Source organism: Oryctolagus cuniculus, chromosome 10, assembly GCF_051225735.1.
Source record: "Oryctolagus cuniculus isolate XC-2025 breed Fujian yellow rabbit chromosome 10, ASM5122573v1, whole genome shotgun sequence".
NCBI lineage: Eukaryota > Metazoa > Chordata > Mammalia > Lagomorpha > Leporidae > Oryctolagus > Oryctolagus cuniculus.
Window position 1 is genome coordinate 60795977 of NC_142876.1, and position 19647 is coordinate 60815623.

A 19647-nucleotide genomic window follows, 5' to 3' on the forward strand; every position below is an offset into this window, starting at 1 on the left:
AAGAAACTCCTACTTATTCCTGGCTGTATTCTTTGATGTTCTTCCTTCATACATGTTTGACACGGGGGACAAATGCTAGCATTATTTCTGGGGTACACTGCAATTGTCAGGCACTTAGACTTTGCTATCTCTAAGAGGTCCAGGGTTCAGGGTGGGATGAAAGAGAATTGAGGGAATAATTCTGGAGATTCACCTGATGCTGAGACTTTTATTTGCTCCATGAAGTTTGTTCTGCAGAAAAAAAAAGATACTGAATTCACTGGTATTTCTTTAAGCATTTTTTTGTTTATTTACTTTCATTTTGTTTGAAAGGTAGACCAACAGACATGGAGAGATCTTCCATCCACTGGTTCACTCCCAAATGCCCACAGTAGCCAAGGTTGGATCAGGCCAAATCCAGGAACTCATTGTGGGTCTCCCACATGGGTCATAGGGACCTAAACACGAGTCATCATCTTCTGCTTCTCAGAGTATGCATCAGCAGGAAATTGGACTGGAAATGAAGCCATGCAACCAGGGTTCAAAACAGGCACTCTGATACTAGATGCTGTTGTCTCAAGCGACAACTCAACCAGTGAGCCAAAAGCCACCCCAATTAGAAATTTCTGATTGTTCAATTGGGGACATGATTGGTGAACCATAGATTCACTGTGTGCAAAGCCACATGCTAGAAGCTGGGGCAATCCATTTTAACTAGAATGGCCTCGTGTAAAATGAAGGTGCAGTCCTTTCCACACTAATTGGCCAGGCATAGAAATTGCCAACATAAAATACTGTTTTCCTGGTGTGCCAAATACATTTATCCATGTTTAGAGTCATGTGACACTTGGAACTCATCCTTGGGTTTGCCAGGCAACATTACATCTAAAGCAACAACAAACACATGCCAACTATTGTTAATTTCTTGTGCCATATGTTACAGAGGACACATGCTTCCTGTCACTGAGAACCTCAGTGTTCATGCTGAGACAAACATGAAGAACTAACTTAAAGATCATCTATGTAAAGTTCTAATGGTTATTTGAGAAAGCAGCAAAGACAGGGTAGAAAAAGAAAAAACTAGGGGCCAGCGCTATGGTGTAACAGGTTAAACCTGTGATGCCATATGGGTGCCAGTTCAAGACCTGGCTGCTCCACTTCTAATATAGCTCCCTGCTAATACACTTGGGAAGGTAGCAAAAGACGGCACAAGTGCTTGGGCCCCTGCCACCCATGTGGGAGGCCTGAGAGCTCTGCTTGGTTCTTCTGGGTTACGGTTGTGCAAAGGTGACACCCTCAGGTTATGCGTGGTAAATCTCTCTCTTTTTATTTATTTATTTATTTTATTTATTTATTCAGGAGGTAAGTAATATCGCACCGCACGGCTGTGCAGAATTGATGGTATTTAGCTTCTGGTCTCTGGCTTCTACCCAAAGAGTCTGTGCAGGCTCTGTTTCTCCTCTGGACTCCCACTGGGTTGCCTAGGCTACTGAATTGTAGTGACTCAGTTCCTTAGCTCTCCCCTGTTGTTATGTAAATCCAGAGTGGGGGCCTGCTCTTTGTCTCTTGCAAACCTTGCAAACTCTTGCAAACCTTGCAACCTTGCAACCTTTGCAAGGTTGGTGGAGAGAGAAACTCGTCTGTACAAGTACCCCTCCACCTTTTTTCCTTCTCTCCTGTAGTCAGTCTGGTGAACTTTCCTGCTCCCTTCTAGATTCTGACTGCCGTTTCCCCGCCAATGCCTTGCGTTGCTGAGCTCACCTCCCCTTCCAGCGCCGATGTGTGGACTCAGAGCCCTGGGCGTCCCTGCTCTCCCCGCTGGTGTCTGTGTGACATCCACTCCCCTTCCTGCACTGGCGCGCAGACCCTGAGGCTCCTGCGGCTTGGCTTCCGCGCGGTGGGCGACCTTGTTCTCCCAGTAGGTCCTCCGAGTCACAGCCACTAGATCCGGAAGAGTTTCCTCTGCAATTTTTTCCTGATCCTTTTTCTGAGGCTACCGTAACTCCACTTTTATTAAACTAAATTTTCCCAGACTATCGGTGCGCGCCCTCACTATTCTGCCATCTTGGCTCCGCCCCCTCCATGTGGGAGGTCTTGATGGAGATCCAGGATCCTGGCTTCAGCCTGACCCAGCCTGGCTGGGACAATTGGGGAGTGAACCAGCAGATGGAAGGCCTCTCTCTCTCTCTTTCTAATTATGTCTTTGAAATAAACAAACGAATCTTAAAAAAAAAATTGTAGAAAAATGGAATTAAAAGATACGTTTGGGGTAGACACAGCCTACTCTTAAGCTGCTGGTTAAGATGCCTATGTCCCACGCTGGAGTACCTGATTTCAATATCTGTCCCTGACTTCAAATTCCAGCTTCCTCCTAATGCAGAACTTGAGAGGCAGCAGTGATGGCTCAAAAATAATTGGGCTTCTGTCATCCATGTGCTGTCACATGGATGAGTTCTTGGTTGCTGGCTTTAGCCTGATCCAGTCCTAATTGTTGCAGGCATTTGGGGACTGAATTAGCAGATGGGAGATCTCTTTGTCTCAAATTTTATCTTTCTAAAACATAAACAAGTATTTTAAAAATATTCATGCTTATTTTGGTGCAAAAACTTTTGAAATCCATGTATTGTATTCATAATACTATTTTTCCATGAACTTTTTGAAGTAGCTGGTGTAAATATTTGTTGTCAAAACATGAAAGGGTGGAAGTCACTCCTGGCCAAGAGGGTGGTGGGGTGTGAAGATCCAGACATTGTGACAAGAGGCCTGATGAGCCCTTGAGAAGGGCCTGCAGAGGCCAGAGAACCAGGGAAGGTGAGGGGCAGGAGTGGTACAGGGCAGACCTGGGGTGTCAGGCAGTGGCCGAGGGAGGCCTGCAGAGCTCTGTCCTGGGGAGACGGACAGTGGGTGGTGCTGCCTTTTAGCTAACATGTAGAACATAATCAAGCCCAGGGATTGTGTTCCTCTTCTTGAGAGCAGAAAGGCAAGAACCTTTCTTAATACTTAAATGGGCCCAGCAGAGCTTTATTGCTGACTGGCTGAAGACACAGCAAGGAGACTGTCAAGAGTTGTTTCCAAGATCCCCATGCAGGACCGTTTGGGCTGTGGCCAGCTCCTAACTTCCAGGGAGGACTGCATGGGGACCCTGCATACACATTTGGGTGAATCCCTGCCCAGAACTGAGCAGCTACTGAAGCAGAGTGGGGCTTCTTCATTTCCACGTTACCAGCTTTATGAAAACAATACTTAGATTTTGCTTCAAAATAACTCCTGCAATTGCTGGAGACCAAATTGTTCATTACATTGATCAAAACAATCTAGATAGAAATTTGACTGGCTCTGGTGGCTGTGGTTGCCTTAACACAAGGGGTTTCAGTGTGAAGCTGGCTCTGCAATGCAGCGAACCTGGTTCATCCGTGTGGGCATCAGTGCAGTCTACTGCACCAGGAAAACTACATTTTGCTCTTCTTTAAAATGGAGATAATAATAGTACCCTCCCAAAAGAACTGTCGGATTTACTGCATAATAAGGATCTTTTATGGTGGCAAAATATACATCACTTAAAATCCACACTGTAACCACATCTAAGTGAATGGTCAGTGGCATTAAGTACATTCACACTGTTACACAACCATCATCACCATCTCTCTCCAGGACTTTTTCATCTTGCAAAAGTGACACACTGTTCTCACTAAACACTAACTTCATTCTTACCTTCCTCACAGCCCCTGACAACCACTATCCTGCCTTCTTTCTGTGTGACTTAATTACACTACATTCTTCATATTAGTGGAATTTTATAGTGCTTCCTCTTTTGTGACTGGCTTATTTCACTTATTATAATGTATTCAAGGTTTTTCCATATTGTGGTCTGTGATAGAATTTCCTTCCTTTAAGGTTGACAATATTCTACTGAACGCATTTACCACAGTGTATTTATCCATTCAGTTATCCATGGATACCTGAATTACTTTCACCTTTTGGAAACAAGATACATCATAAACTTTTGAAAATTAAAGACTTAGAAAGTATCTTGAAAATAGAGAAAAATGGCAGCTAACTATAGGGGAAAACAATTTGAGCAACACTAATCTATCTTCAGAAATCATGGAGGTGAGAAGGAAGTAGTTCAACATTTTCAAATGTCCAAGAATTGAAAGAACTGTCAACTCAGATTTTTATATCCAGCAAAATTATCATTTGGATAAAGGGGAAATAAAGATATTCTCAGGTAAAGAAAAACTAATAAAATCTGTCACCAGCAAATCTACCCTAAAAATGGCTGCAGGATTTTTTCTGAACATAACTAAAATGATAAAAAAGTAATCTTGAAGCATAAAGAAAGAAGAAGATAAGCAAAAATATGGGTAAGTAAAATAGCTTTCCCCTCTCTGCTTGTGTTTTCCAAATTATGTTTGATTGCTGAAGCAAACATTATAACACTACCATAGATGATTCTAAATGCATGCAGAAGAAATATTTCAGGTAATCATACTAAAAATGGGAGAGGACAAAGAGATGTAAAGGGAGGTAAGGTTCCTATACTTCATTTAAATTGGTGAAATGACAATGTCACTAGACTGTGGTGAATTATCATATGGAAAGCTACCATCAAGAACTACAAAAAGACACACAAAAAAGCACTACAAATAAAAGAAACATACCCCTCCCCCACATTCAAGTATCACAAATGAAGGCAGGAAAAAGAAAACAGGGAAATAAAATCAGAGAGCATAAACAGAAAACAAATATAAAACATCAAACTCAAGCCCTAATGTACTAATAAACATTTAACATAAACAACCTAAATGCACTAATTAAAAGAGATTTTCAGAGTGGATTAGAAAACATGCTACCTATAGGAAACTCACTTCAAATTATCACAATTAATACAAATTAAAAGTAAAAAGAAGGAAAAAGATATATCGCACAAACATTAAAAAAACAAGAAGAGCTCTATTGATATCAGAGAAAGTAGACTGAAGAGTAAAGAAAATTATTGAAGATATACATTATATAATGATAGATCATGGGTCAATCCATCAAGACACAGAAATCTTAAATGCTTATACAGAAAACAATAGCATATTTAGGTTGCAACATATTTAACACAAAACTGATAGAATTAAAATAAATAGAAAATCCATTTTATAGTTGGAGACTTCAACCTCTCAAAAATTGATAGAACAACTAGACAGAAAGTTATCAAGGATATAGAAGAACTCAAGAATTTCACTAGCTGCTAGAATCAATTAGATATTATGGAACACTGTACTCAAGAGCAGCAGAATACACATTCTTTCCAAGTGCCCATGGAACATACGCCAAGTTAGACTACATTAAAAAAACTCTCAACGAAATTAAAAGGAACTGAAATTATAGTGTGTTCTCCAATCATTATGGAATCAAATGAAAAATCACTAACAGAAAGATTATAAGAGCATCTGCAGCAGATACAAAACAAAAGTGAAAAAATTTAGATCAAAGAGGAAGTCTCAAGGAAAATAAAAAAAAAACTGAACTGAACTGAAGAGTAATTAAAATACAACATATTAAAATTTGCTGGGTAGAGTTAAAGCAGTGCTGAGAGGGAAATGTATAGCAGTAACCACCTATATCAGAAAACAGCAAAAGTCTCAAATAAACAATTAAGGCTTTCCCTCATAAACCTACAAGAAGTCCAGAGTACAGGAAAGAAATAATAAAGATAAGGGTAGAAATTAGTAAAATTGAAAAGAGAAAAACAACAGGGAAAATCAATGAAATAAATATTTGGTTCTTTGAAAACAGCAATGAAATTTACTAATGTCTTGCAAGCTTGATAAAGAAGCAAAAAGAAAACATAAACTTATCAATATCAGAAATGAAATGGCATATCACTCCAGATTCTGCAGACATCAGGGATCCTATGAGCAAGTCTATACAGATAAATCTGACAACTCAGATGAGATATCAATTCCTTAAAAACACAAATTGCCATAACTCACCCAATTTAAAACAGATGATAGACATAATTCTTGAGGATACTGAAATTTTAACTAGAAAATTCCCAAGAAAAGAAATCTTCAGGTCCAGAAAACTTCATAGGAGAATTATACCATACTTAAAAAAGTAAAATCAATTCTACAAATCTTTCCCAGAAAATAAGAAAGGAGTATTACTTCCAGATTCATTCTATGAAGCTAGTATTATCCTAATATCAAAAGCAGGAAAAGACAGTACCAAAAAGACCACAGATCTCATGAATAAAGACACAAAAATTCTTAAAATATTAGCAAGTGGGATTTGACACTATAAAAAAAGTTATATACTATTACTAAGCAATGTTTTATTCTGCTTGGATGGGAGTGTTCCACTTGCAGCAATGCAAGGCTATTCAATATTTGGAAATCAGTCAGTGTAAGCCACCATATTAATAAGCTGAAGAAAAAAAATCATATGACTGCATAAATTGGTGCAGAAAATTATGTGACAAAATTTAACACCTATTCATGTGAAAAAAAAATACCAGAAAAATAAAATAGAAGGAAATGTCCTCAATTAGACAAAGAATATCTAAAAAATCTTGCAGCTAATGTTATATTTAATGGTAAAACATTGAATCTTTTTCTTCCAAAACCACAAACAAAGCAAGGATATCTACTTTTACCTCTCTTATTCAAAAGCGCTGGATGTTCTAGCTAGTGCAATAAGGAAATAAAAGGTGCAGAGGTAGTAAAGGAAAAAATAAGTGTCCCTATTTGCAGAAAACATGATTGCCTACATAAGAAATCTCAAGGACTCTACCAAAAAGTCCCGGAACTCACAAAAACAAGACCAACATACAAAAATCAATTGAATATCTCTATGTAGCAATGAACAGATGGATACAGAAATTAAAACAATACTATTCACAATTATTTAAAAGTGAAATACGTAGGCCTATATCTAATCAAAAACACACAGGGCCTATGCTATGAAAACTGGGCAATACTGATGAAAGAAACCAAATAGGATCTAAATAAATGGAGATGCAGTCCGTGTTTATGGGTGGGAATATCAAACATAGTAGAACTGTCAATTCTCCCCAAACAGATATGCAGGTTTAATGCAATTCCTATCAAAACTCCATGAAGAGTTTTGTAATTATAGACATGATTTTTCTGAAATTTGTATGGAAAGCCAAAGGAACAAGAATAGCTAAAATAATTTTGAAAAAGGATAATAAAGGATTCACAATTTTCAATGTAAAGACTTACTAGATAGCTATAGTAACCAACACCATGGTATTGGTAGAAGGATAGACACACAGATCAAGGCAACAGAATGGGGCTAGACTAAATGGGACATTTACAGTGGGGGGAAAAAGAACTTTGATAGATGTCTTTTTTTTTTTTTTTTGACAGGCAGAGTGGACAGTGAGAGAGAGAGAGAAAGGTCTTCCTTTTGCCGTTGGTTCACCCTCCAATGGCCGCCGCGGCCGGCGCACTGCGCTGATCCGAAGTCAGGAGCCAGGTGCTTCTCCTGGTCTCCCATGGGGTGCAGGGCCCAAGCACTTGGGCCATCCTCCATTGCACTCCCTGGCCACAGCAGAGAGCTGGCCTGGAAGAGGGGCAACCGGGACAGAATCTGGCGCCCTGACCAGGACTAGAACCCGGTGTGCTGGCGCCGCAAGGCGGAGGATTAGCCTATTGAGCCGGGGCGCCGGCCAGATAGATGTCTTTTCTTATGCAAAAATTAATTCAAAATGGATCATGGGCTGACTTGTAAAAAAACTTTAAAAAAAAATTAAAGAAAATCTTTGGGATTCTAAACCAGGCAAAGAGTTCTTAGACGTGATGCTAAACTAATCATCTACAAAAGGAAACGAAGCCTGATAACTTTAAATTTAAGGAGAATGAAACATTTTAGCTATGTGAAAACATCTTTTAACAAGATGAGAAGGCAAGTGAGAAACTGAGAGAATATATTTGAAAATAACTTATCTGATGGAGGAATAGTGTATGGGATATAGAAAGTAATCTCAAAGCTTAACAGCAAAAAAGCAACAATCCCCTTAGAAAATGGGCAGAAGTCATGAAGAGATATTTAACAAATAAATATCCAAGATGGTAACATTACTAGTCACTAGGGATATTAAAACTAAATCTAGGAGAAGATAGCATTACATACCTACTGGAATGCTTAAAGCAAAAAAATAATAACAATAAATGTTGGTGAAAATTCAGAGAAATGGTGCTGGTGGAAAAGTAAAACAGTATACTTCATAACAACAGTTTGATGATTTCACTTTTAAAATTTATTTCTGGGGTTGGCATTGTGGCACAGCTGGTTAAGCAGCTGCTTGTGAAGCTGGCACCCCACATTGGAGAGTTTGCTGGAGTGCCAGCTGCTCCACTTCTAGTTTAGTTTCCTGCTAATGTGTCTGTTAAAGCAGCTGAAGACGGCTCAAGTACTTGGGGCTCTGCCACTTATGTAGGGGACTTGGATGGAATTCTGAGCTCCTGGATTCAGCTTTGCCCAGTCTAGGACATTGCAGACATTTAGGAATTAAAATAGCAGATGGAAGATCGCCCTCTTTCTCTCTCTCTCTCTTCCTTTTTGTCACTCTTTGTTTCAAATAAATAAGATAAATCTTTAAGACTTTTTTTTTTTTTGACAGGCAGAGTGGACAGTGAGAGAGAGATACAGAGAGAAAGGTCTTCCTTTGCTGTTGGTTCACCCTCCAATGGCCGCCGCGGCTGGCGCACTGCGCTGATCCGAAGGCAGGAGCCAGGTGCTTTTCCTGGTCTCCCATGGGGTGCAGGGCCCAAGGACTTGGGCCATCCTCCACTGCACTCCCTGGCCACAGCAGAGAGCTGGCCCGGAAGAGGGGTAACCGGGACAGAATCTGGTGCCCTGACCGGGACTAGAACCCGGTCTGCCAGCACCGCAAGGCGGAGGATTAGCCTAGTGAGCCGCGGCGCCGGCCAAGACTTTTTATTATTTTATTTTTTTTCTTTTTTCTTTGAAAGGCAGAGAGAAAGAGAAATCTTCCATCTGTTGATTCACTCCCCAAATGTTTACAATGGCTAGAGCTGGGCCAGGCCGAAGCCAGGAGTCCAGAACTCCATCCAGGTCTCTTATGTAGGTTAGAGCAACCCAAGTAGTTGAGGTATCATCAGCTGCTTCTCAGGGTGTGTTAGCAGGAAGCTGGATCAGAAACAGCAGAGCCAGGACTTGAACCAGGCAATCTGATATGGCATATGGGCATTCCAAGCAGGAACTTACTTGCTGTGCTAAACTCTCATCTCAGGTTTCTTAAAAAACTAAACATGCAGCAAGCAAACGACCCAGTAAGTGTGCTCCTGGGATTAATCTTGGAGAAATGAAGCCTATGTCCACCCTAAAACTTGTTGCAGGGCTGATCGTAGCAGCTTTATTTGAAATAGCATCACATGGGAAACAACCAGGATATCCTTCAACAAGTCAATGGTTAAACAAACTGGTACATCCATAGCACGGACTACTATTCCGCAGCACCCTGGCTGAATCTCCGGAGAATTATGCAGGGTAAAAAAGGCCAGTCCCCAAGCTTTACAAACTGTATGACTCCATGTATATGAATCTACCTATTAACAGAAATAGCAAATTAGTTAATGGCTGCCAAGGGTCTAAGAAAGGGCACAACCCTGGGAGGGAAGAGTGCAGCTGTTAAAGGGGAACAGGATGGCCCTTAGGATGTTGGAGATGTTTTGAACCTTTTTTTAAATTTTTAATTTATTTATTTTTTTGACAGGCGGAGTGGACAGTGAGAGAGAGAGACAGAGAGAAAGGTCTTCCTTTGCCGTTGGTTCACCCTCCAATGGCCGCCGCGGCCGGCGCACCGCGCTGATCGGATGGCAGGAGCCAGGTACTTCTCCTGGTCTCCCATGGGGTGCAGGGCCCAAGTACTTGGGCCATCCTCCACTGCACTCCCTGGCCACAGCAGAGAGCTGGCCTGGAAGAGGGGCAACCGGGACAGAATCTGGCGCCCCGACCGGGACTAGAACCCGGTGTGCTGGCGCCGCAAGGCGGAGGATTAGCCTAGTGAGCCACGGCGCCGGCCGAGATGTTTTGAACCTTGACTACAGATGTTCATATCCTTTGCGTGATCCTCTACTACAGTTTCACAAGATGTGATCCTGGGAGGAGGAGAAACTGGATAGTGGGTACACAGACTCCTTCCATATTATTTTTACAACTACCTGTGAATCTATAATTACCTCAAAATAAAAATTGAGTTAAGAAACAACAATTCAGATAATGAGTAAGATTGATTGTGGAAGGAAACTAAAAATGTGGGCTATCAACATCCAGCTTGCAGCTGGACAGAGGAACTTCTTCCTTGATGAACAAGGGTGTCTGTGTGGTAGTGAGTGATACACACTTTGAGAGTATCACTGGGTAGACTTGGGGATCCGGGTGTGTAGGCCCACATATGCCATCTGTCTTCAGTATTGCTTTTGCTACAGAGGAAAGGAAGCAGAAGGGAGGTGCTGGGGCTTTTCAATTTTTTTTAAAAAAAGATTTTATTATTTTAAAGGCAGAGTTACAGAGAGAGAGGGAGAGATCTTCCATCTGCTGGTTCACTCTCCAAATAGCTGCATTGGCCAGGCTGAAGCCAGGAGCTAGGAGCTTCACCTGGGTCTCCCATGGGGTTGTCGCCGCTCAAGCACTTGGGCCATTTTCTGCTGATTTTCCCAGGTGCATTAGCAGGGAGCTAGATAGGAAGCAGGTGCTAGCATTGCAGGCTGTGGCTTCAGCGGTTACACCACAACACTGGCCCCAGCTCCAGGGCTTTCATTGTCTTCTGGGTCTCTGGAAATGCAGGTAGGTTCTATCCACCAAACTCCTGAATATTTCCCTGACCTTACTGGCATGGCACAGGCTACTGCAACTCCTGTAGCCACTTGCTATCTTAACGAGAGCTGGAAAGACAGGAGGTGGCCATAGGCAGAGGCATTTACAATACAATCCCAATGTGCCAGCAGAGCACAGAGAATGAGCATGCATTGGCTGTTTTACAGCTGCGTTAGCTGTAGAAAGGCACCATTTCTGAAACGTAGAGAAAATAACTATTCACTCATCAGAACAAAAATGAAAAAGAGAAATAAAAGGTTTTCCAGGAAATGCGACGAATCATTAAGTTCACAGATTCTGAACAGGAAGTATAATTGCCCAGGATATCAGGCAGAAACATATTTTAAAGTGCTTGTGAGCACAAAGGAAATAAGCACCAATCCATTATCACCAGAATCAGACAGTGTTTATATAAGCACACGTACTGGGAGTCATTCAGTCAGCACAAAGACGGTGAGAATTAGTACTGCTGGCAGTGAAAGCTTTTCTAGATCCGTGCTTAGGTGTTGAAAAGATGGCGTCTACCACTTGTATTACCTCTGAGCCGTGGTAAATTACAGTCATTTCTTCTGCCTAATGATGAAAGCTAACATTCACCAATGGAGACTGGTTCCGTTTTTCTACAGAGAAGCCCCAACAGTTGCTTACTAACACGTCAAGAAGGACTTAGAGCTTTCTGGTCAAAGCTACTCTCCGCTGCTGTGGAAAACCCCAGGGTTCAGACAGGGGAAGTGCAGGAAAGAGTGGCTAGGAGGTCAGACACGAGACACAAACAAAGCTTCTATTTGAGCTCCCTCTGCTAACCCTGAGGGGCCCTGCCTCTTCTCTGGGTCGTTATTAATTGTCCTTTGTCTCTCTTCCAATGAAAAAGGCATTTATGCTCTGCCCTGCTCCTTCCGGCGCTACACAGAGGTTGGCAGGGGACAATGGTGCGACTCTAAGGGAAGAAAAGAGGAAGCCTGTGTTTCCAAGGAGAAGTGCTCTGGCCTTGAGGCGTGGGGAGGGGGCAGTCAGTGCCGAGGAAAGCCTGCAGGGGGCGGTCGACACCGAGAAATGAGCAGGGACGCGGGCTGTCCAGTTGGCTGCCAGGACCGCAAGTGCCCCAGGCATTGTAAGACGTGCAGAGTGCAAATCTGCAAGAAATGGAGCCGTCTAGGAAATCCAGGGAAACGTGCTCATCCAAATTTTTAAAAGCTTGCCACTGATGACATAAGAAAAGAATCAAAGGATGTTAGGGATCTGGATTTCTTTGTTCGTCTTTCCTAAGTGTATCATTTTTTGAGAGGCAGGGAATTAGGCTCCGAGAAGCGCTGGGTCTAGCTCGCTAGTTTAGTGGCAGAGCTGACTCTGGAACTGAGGTCACTAACAACAGCCTGTCCCAAAACTCCAGGTGGCCACTGCCTTCTTTTGTTTACAAGATAAGCATCTAAGTATAAAGAATATTCCTGTCCGTCCCCCTTCTTATTGTTCTGTGATGTGAGCTGAAAATGGTGAAGCTCCTTAGGGGAATGCAACTACAAATATGAAAAAAGATCTATCTAGGATATACAAGGGGCATCCAAAAAGTTCAAAATGAAATGGAATTAAGAGATAAGTTTATTTGGTGCAAAAAACCTGAAATCACGTACATGAAGGATCTTCCAAAAGTTCGTGGAAAATGCTTTTTATGAAAACAAAGCATGAATTTCAAAATTTTTTTGCACCAAAATAAACATATTTTATCTTAATTTTCCACAAGGTTTTCAAAGTACCCCTGTATTGTAGTATTTGGCTACTTTACAGCAATCATAGGCTCTGATGGTAAAAGTAGTTATGCAGAACCTGTCTATTGTCTTTTAGTATATTTGAGAGTAAGGAGTCTTTATTGCTAAGTCATACATTCATGCGAACATTTGAGGAACTTTATTACTATTTCTGTCCCTCTATTTCTGAGCCCCACTCCAGAATGATCAATATAGGCCCTCGAGTATTTTTAGAAGCAAGCTACTTAAAATGTGGTCCTCAGATCAGCAGCAGCAGCAGCATCTGGGAGCTGGTGGGAATGCAGAACCACAGCCCATTCATTCCTCCTGAGTGAGAAGCTGCCTTGCACCAGGACTCCCAGGTGACTCGCAGGTGCGCTGACGTTGGAAAGGAACAACCCTTGGGATGGGGATTTGGCACGCAGTTCTGATGCCACTTGAGATGCCTGCATTCCATTCTGGAGTGCTTGGTTGGAGTCCCAGCTCCACTTCTGATCCGCCTTCCTCCTAATATGCTTACTGGGAGGGGCCGGATGTTCAACAGCCAGGGCTGGGTCAGGCTGAAGCTGGGAGCTCCGAAATCAGTCCTGGTCTCTCACATGAGTGGCAGGGACCCAACCATTTGAGGCATCACTGGCTGCCTCCCAGGGTGTGCAGACCAGGATTCAAAATCAGGCATTCCCATATGGGATGCAGGCATCTCAAGTGGTCTCTCAACTGCTGTACCAAACACCTGCCCCTTCCTGTGTTTTCTTTTCTTTTCTTTTTTTCTTTTTTTTTCTGTTTCTGTTTTTTTTTTTTTTTTTTTTTTAAGATTCCTTTATTGATTTGGTAGGCAGAGTTACAGAGAGACAAGGAGAGAAACAGAATTCTTCCATTTTCTGGTTCACTCCCCAAATGACTGCAATAGCGAGGACTTGGCCAGTTCGAAGATGAGGGGCAGAAGCTTCATCCGAGTCTCCCATGGGGATGCGGGGGCCCAGGTACTTGTGTGGTAGAGGCCTCTGTCTTCTAGTTATGCTTGTTTCTAACCAACATGATTAAAGTTGTGATAGAAGCCTTCCCAAGGTCAGAAGAAGAAAAAGAGGAACCTGTTCTGAGAATAAAATGTGGCTATTATCTGCTTGCCTGTCGGATTACTACCTGCTTGGATTTTTTTTAACTTTTATTTAGTAAATATAAATTTCCAAAGTACAGTTTATCTTCTTGTGTATTCTTAAATGGGGCTTTACTTTTTTATTAATGTGAAAGCTTGAAAATATTATTAGAAAGCTTGTGAAAGTTGAAAAAAGCAAACCAGTTTCTCAGTGGGCTCCTCCCATTTATTAACGCACTCACTGATGATAAGTACAGCACCCTGGGGGCAATGTTGTGGCAGCTGCCTGGGACATTGCATCCCATAGCAAAGTTCCTGGTTTGAGTCCCAGCTACTCTGTGCTTCTGATCCAGCTTCCTGCTACTGTAACTGGGAGGCAGCAGATAAAGGCCCAACTACTTGGGTCCCTGCCACCCATGTGATAGATCTGGATGGAATTCCTGGCTCCTGGCTTTGGCCTGGCCCAGCATTTGGTTAGTGAGACAATGGATGGAAGATCTCTCTCTCTCTGCCTTTTGAATAAATAAGTAAATAAATAAATAATTAAATAAAATATCCCTTAAAAAGATAAATAAGGCACCTTAATACATATAACCTTTATCAGACTCCTGGGATATAAGGACACTTTGGTAATAAATTAACATTAGCAAAAACTTGATCTTCTAATTTTTTTTTGGTTTCATTCTACCACCAAGTATAAAAGTGTTTTGTATGAGTCAGATGCTTAGCTATGCTTGGTAAAATAACAGCAGATATATATTTACTGAGTATTTAATACACACAAAGTACTGCCTTGGAACACAATGTAGAAAGAGACAGAGAAGCAGAGAGCAGGTCCTCCCATCCACTGGTTCACTCCCCAAAATGCCCAGTAGATGGGAACTCAGTCCAGGTCTCCCATGTGGGGTCCAAGTACTTGAACCATCATCTTCTGCCTCCCAGGGTGCACATTAGCAGGAAGCTGGAACCAGGAGCAGTGCTGTGACTTGAACCAAGACATTCCAACAAAGGATGCTGGTGTCCCAAGTGGCATCTTAACCACTGTACCAAATGCTCACCCTGGATGAGCTGTTCTGTATAATATTCCCATTGCATTAGGTGTAACAGGTGATCTAGAGATGATTTAAAGTACATTAGAGGATGTGTATAGGCTATCTGCAAACAGTGTTCACATTTTATATAGGAGACTTGAGCATTTACAGATTTTTGTACCGATAGGGTGGGTAGAATCAAGTCCCCATGGATACAAAGGGATGACTGTGTATCAATCATAAGATTTCAGAATTTGTAGACTTAAATTCATGCCAAATTGTTTATTACAAACTACAAAAATTTGACAATGTAAATGTTGGCATGCTTAAAAAATAAACTTTGTATTTTTTGTTGAAAGGCAGGTAGATAGAGCACTTCCATCCGTTGGTTCATTCCTCAAATGCCCATAACGGGCAAAATAGGGTTGAGGTGAAACTGAGAACTCAATCCAGGTCTCCCATGAGAATGGGATCCATTATCACTGCTTCAGAGTGTCTGCATTAACAGAAAGCTGGAGTCAGGAGCTGGAGCTGGGCATTGAATTCAGATACTGGGAATGTGAGACACTGGAGTCTTAAGTGGCATCTTAACCACCAGGCTACATGCCCACCATTAAACTTTTTATTGTTAGTGCATTCCTTTATACAAGTTAAAATTTTAGTTCTGGAGGCTTTAGAAATTATCTGTCTAGAAGCTTCCAAATAGTAGATGAGGATATTCAAGAAGAATGCAAACCCTCACTTGCCAGGTCCACTGGAAGTCATTGCGGGGGTTGCTTCTGCCCATTTGCTTCAGTCATCTGAAGGCTGGAGCATCCAGTGCCCATGTGCTCAGGTTCCTGATGGGCACTGATGAAAGCAAGATCCCAGTACCAGGCTGTTTTGATTATAACTGCTCTGTAGTATGTCTTGAAATCTGGTATTGTGATACCTCCAGCTTTCTTTTGTTGTATAAGATTGCTTTAGCTATTTGAGGTCTCCTGTGCCTCCATATGAATTTCAGCATCATTTTTCTCTAGATTTGAGAAAATGTCTGGTATTTTGGTTGGTAAACATTGAATCTGTAAATTGCTTTTGGAAGGATGGACATTTTGATGATATTGATTCTTCCAATCCATGAACATGGAAGATTTTTTTCCATATTTTTGTATCTTTTTATTTCTTTCTTTAATGTTTTGTAATTCTCATTGTAGAGATCTTTGACATCTCTACAAACTGGCCGCAGTTTTGTCATAAATTGCCTTGATTGTGTTGAGGAATGTTGCTTCTAAACCCAGTTTGCTTAAGGTTTTCATCATGAATTGATGTTGTATTTTATCAAATGCTTTCTCTGCATCCATGGAGATAATTATAAGATTTTGTTCTTATGTTGTTAATGTGGTGTATCCCAGTGACTGATTTGTGAATGCTGAACCATCCCTACATTCCAGGGATAAATCCCAGTTGGTCAAGGGTGGATGATCTTTCTGATGTGTTGTTGGATTTGATTAGCTAATATTTCGTTGAGGAATTTTGCATCTATGTTTATTAGGGATATTGGTCTATAGTTTTCTTTTTCTGTTGCATCTTTTCCAGATGATGCAGGGTTTGGAGAAGGAGTTTCACAGAATTCCTTCCTTTTCAATTGTTTTGAATAGCTTAAGAAGAATTGGAATTAGTTCTTCTTTGTAATAAGTTTTTTTTTTTTTAAATTCACTTACTCATTTGAAAAGCAGAATTACAGAGAGGAAGAGGCAGAGAGAGAGAGAGAGAGGTTTTCAATCTGCTGGTTCACTCCCCAGATGGCCATAATGGCCAGAGCTGTGCCAGTACGAAGCCAGGAGATAGGAACTTCTTCCAGGTCTCCCACACAGGTTCAGGGGCCCAAGGACTTGGGCCATCTTCTACTGCTTTCCCAGGCCATATCAGAGAGCTGGATCAGAAGTGGAGCAGCTGGGACTTGAACTGGTGCCCATTTGGGATGCTGGCACTGCAGGTGGCAGCTTAACCTGCCATGCCATAGTGCCTGCCACCTAAGATGGATACTGCAGCCAATTGGGGAGTGAACCAGCAAATGGAAGACCTCTCTCTCTCTATGCCTCTCCTTCTCCGTCTGTGTAACTCTGACTTCCAAATAAATAAATAAATCTTAAAAAGAATATCCATCTTGGTTATTGGTCTGTTTAGGTTTTCTATATCTTCATGACTCAATTCAGGTAGATTGTATATTTTTAGGAATCTATCCATTTCTTCTAGGTTTCCTAGTTTGTTGGCATACAACTCTTCACAATAATTTCTGATAGTTCTTTTTATTTCTGTGGTATCTGATGGTACATTTCTTTTTTAATCTCTGATTTTATTGATTTAGGTATTTTCCTTCTTTTTTTGGTTAGTTGCATCAATGGTGTATCTATTTTGTTTATTTTTTAAAAAAACTAGCTTTTCATTTCACTGATATTTTTGTATTTTTTTGGTTTCAATTTTGTTTATTCCTTTTCTAATTTTAATTATTTCTTTCCTCCTACTAGTTTTGGGTTTGGCTTGTTGTTTATATTCTAGGTCCTTGAGATGCATTGATAGCTCACTGATTTGGTATATTTCCAGTTTTTCAAGTAGGCACCAATTGCTATGAACCTCCATCTTAACACTGCTTTTGCTGTATCCCATAGATTTTGGTATGATGTATTATCATTTTCATTTGTTTCCAGAAATTTTTTTGAATTCTCTTTTGATTTCTTCTATGACCCACTGTTCATTCAGGATCAGGTTGTTCAGTCTCCATGTGTTTATATATATTCTAGAGATTCTTGAGTTGCTGATTTCTAGCTTTATTCCATTGTGGTCAGAGAAGATGCATGGGATGATTTCAATTGTTTTGAATTTTCTGAGACTTGCTTTATGGCCTAGCATATGATCTATCCTAGAGAAAGTTCCATGTACTGATGAGAAGAATGTGTATTCTGCCAGTGTGGGGTGAAAGGTTCTGTATATATCCATTAGGTCCATTTGGTCTATAGTGTTGATTAACTTTGTTGTTTCCTTGCTGATTTGCTGTCTGGTTGATCTGTCCATTGCTGAAAGTGTGGTACTGAAGTCCCCCATTATTATTGTATTTAATTCTATGTCTCCCTTTAGATCTATTAACTTTTTTTTTAAGTAGCCGGGTGCCCTGTAATTGGGGGCATACACATTTATTATAGTCACATCTTTCTGTTGGCTCAGTCCCTTAATCATTACATACTGCCTTTCTTCATCTCTTTTAACAGTTCTTATGTTAAAGTTTATCTTGTCTGATATTAGGTTGGCAACATCAGCTCTTTTTTGGTCTCTGCTAGCATGGAACATCTTTTTCCATCTTTTCACTTTCAATCTGTGGGTATCTTTGTTGGTGAGATGTATTTCTTTTTTTTTTTTAAGTTTTTTTTTTTTATTTGACAGAGTTACATAGTGAGAGAGAGAGAGACAGAGAGAAAGGTCTTCCTTCCATTGGTTCACCCCAAAAATGGCCGCCATGGCCAGAACTATGCTGATCCAAAGCCAGGAGCCAGGTGCTTCCTCCCGGTCTCCCACATGGGCACTGGGGTCCAAGCACTTGGGCCATCCTCCACTGCCTTCCTGGGCCACAACAGAGAGCTGGACTGGAAAAGGAGCAGCTGGGACTAAAACCGGTGCCCACATGGGATGCTGGCACCACAGGCAGAGGATTAACCAAATGAGCCACAGCACCAGCCCCCGTGGGATGCAAGCATCTTAACCAAAGTCTTAACCACTTGGCCAAATGCTTCCTCTTGATTTGTCTTTCGAGATGTATTTCTTGTAAGCAGCAAATAGATGGGTCTTGTTTTTCAATCCATTCGGTCAGTCTGTGTCTTTTAACTTGGGAATTGTGGCCATTTATATTCTAGGTGACTACTGATAAGTAGAGACTTGGCCCTGCCATCTTCCCATAAATATTCATATTTTTTACTTTGGATTTCTTTTGTACTTCTACAGGTGGTTTTCCTGCCTTCTCATTTCTTTCATAATGATGGCTATCTTTCTGTGATTCACTGTGTAGCACATCCTTAAGCATCTTCTGTAAGGCTGGATGAGTGTTGACAATTATTTCAATTTCTGGTTGTTATAGAAGGTCTTTATTTCACTTTCAGTAATAAATGTAAGCTTTGCAGGGTACAGTATTCTTGGTTGACAGTTTTTTTCTTTTAGGACTTGGACTATATCTCGCAATTTCCTTCTAGCCTGTAGGGTTTCTAATGAGTAGTCAGCTGTGAGTCTATTGAAGATCCTCTGAAAGTAATTCGACGTTTCTCTCATGCCCATTTTAGGATCTTTTCTTTATGTTTTACTGTGGAAAGTTTGACTACAATGTATTGTAGTAAAGATCTTTTCTTGTCATGTCTGTTAGGAGTTCTATGTGCTTCCTCTACTTGAACATTCCTTTCTTTATGCAAATTGGGTAACTTTTCTGTAATTATTTCACTAAATAGGGTTTCTATTCCTTTCTCTCTTTCCACTCCTTCAGGAACTCCTAAAACCTGTATGTTGGGCTATTTGCTGGTGTCCCATAGATCTCCAATGCTGTTTTTAAGTTTTCTATTTTTTTCTTCTTTTTTTTTGTCCAACTGTAATATTTCCAAAGATTTGTCTTCTAGTTGGGGTATTCTTCTTCTGCCTCATCAAGTCTGCTGTTAAGACTTTCCACTGCATTTTTTATTTGATCCATTGAATTCTTCATTTCTAAAATTTCATTTTGATTTCTCTTTATATTCTCAATTTCCTGGGAAAAATTTTCATTCATATCATGTATGGTTTTCTTTAGTTCATGGAGTTGCTTCTGATTCTTTTTGAGTAACTCTATGATTAGTTCTCTAAATTTCATTTCTGGCATTTCTTCAATCTCTTCACCTTTGCATTCTAATATTGAAATGTTGTTTTGTTCTTCTGGGGAGGTGATGATGGCTTC

The 19647-nt window shown here is 40.9% G+C and overlaps 1 protein-coding gene and 1 long non-coding RNA gene across 23 annotated transcripts in view; one reads left to right on the forward strand and one right to left on the reverse strand.

The window, feature by feature from the left end:
* Window positions 1–19647, reverse strand: part of DLGAP1 (DLG associated protein 1) — a 1086743-nt gene that overhangs the window by 237129 nt on the left and 829967 nt on the right. The gene's annotated exons all lie outside the window — the stretch shown is intronic.
* Window positions 10391–19647, forward strand: part of LOC149123790 (uncharacterized) — a 29111-nt gene continuing 19854 nt past the window's right edge. For 2 of the 4 annotated variants that reach the window (XR_016214637.1, XR_016214634.1), the window contains exon 1: window positions 10655–10806. This is a non-coding gene — a long non-coding RNA (uncharacterized LOC149123790). Of the gene's footprint in view, window positions 10807–19647 lie in introns of all 4 variants that reach the window. The other 2 variants (XR_016214636.1, XR_016214635.1) reach the window with 2 other exon arrangements.